The sequence below is a fragment of the Nansenia antarctica genome (assembly GCF_963989245.1).
Source record: "Nansenia antarctica genome assembly, chromosome: 8".
In the NCBI taxonomy this organism is placed as follows: domain Eukaryota; kingdom Metazoa; phylum Chordata; class Actinopteri; order Argentiniformes; family Microstomatidae; genus Nansenia; species Nansenia antarctica.
Genome location: NC_137678.1, coordinates 43,011,365 through 43,012,527, shown reverse-complemented (window position 1 = coordinate 43,012,527; position 1,163 = coordinate 43,011,365).

The following is a 1,163-nucleotide window of genomic DNA, read 5'->3' as shown; positions in this document are numbered from 1 at the left end:
CATTGAATGAGCGATTATCGATTCATAAATCCCGAGATCGATCTTTCATGCATTTTCCTGCTTGCAGCTTCAACCCGCAACGAGATCTCGTGGCCAGATCTCACGCTACAAGAATTTATCATATCTCATATCTCACGCAACGAGAGGTCTCAACACTGTAAAATCTAAAAACATGGCGATGGCAGGGACACTCAAGTCACCACCAGGCTTAAAGGCAGACGTTTGGTTGCAAATTACAGTCAAATTCTCCGCGTGCCCAACAAATTACAGAGGCTGTAGCAAATTTTATTTGCAAGGATATACGCCCGTACAGCGTTGTCGAAAATGCTGGCTTTTGAAGCCTCGTCAGTGTACTAGAACCACGCAACGTGTTACCGACACGCAAACAGTTGAGTGAAGTGACCCAGACATGTCCGCGCAGGTGAAACGTGACATCGCAACTTCACTTCAGCCAGCAGAGAGAGTTGCCATAACGTGTGACAGCTGGACATCCAGAGCAATGGACTCGCACCTGACAATCACTTGCCACTTTATCAGCGAGGCTTGTTTCGGATCCGCTTTTCCATGTTTCACGTCAGGGTGATGCCTCAATAAGTGGTTCCGTAGATTTGTGGTGTTTCCACGAACGTATTGTTACTGTATACTACAGTATTTCAATAATCATTGATTTTCCAATTATGTTTATTCCTGAATAAAATCTTCCAATCTCCAAAAAGTGAGAAAGCAGTAATGAAGGGCTTTAGTTTCATGGACATTATGGTTTACAATGTGTTTTTTTGTTCCCCAAAATACCCTCATCTATTGCACTATTTTCGTTTGAGTTTTGCACATTTTTATTTAGTATATATATATATATATATATATATATATATGTCGCTGGTATGTCGCAGGGTCTTACCCCCTCGGGGGGGGGGGGGGGGGGGGGGGTGTGTAAGACCCTGCGACATACCAGCGACGGCGTCATGTCCAGGGGTGTACTAACTTGTACATTAAGCCGCCTCATAAGAGTATATATGCCACGGTCCATGCCACCCCCCCAAGGCAGCAAACCTAGGGGAAACACTGGGTCGGTTGTTCCACTTGTCACGCTCTACTAGATCAGTGGTCGCCGGAAGGAAGGAAGCTGGTTTGGTCAAGGGCTATTTGAGAGTGTGTCTGTGTGT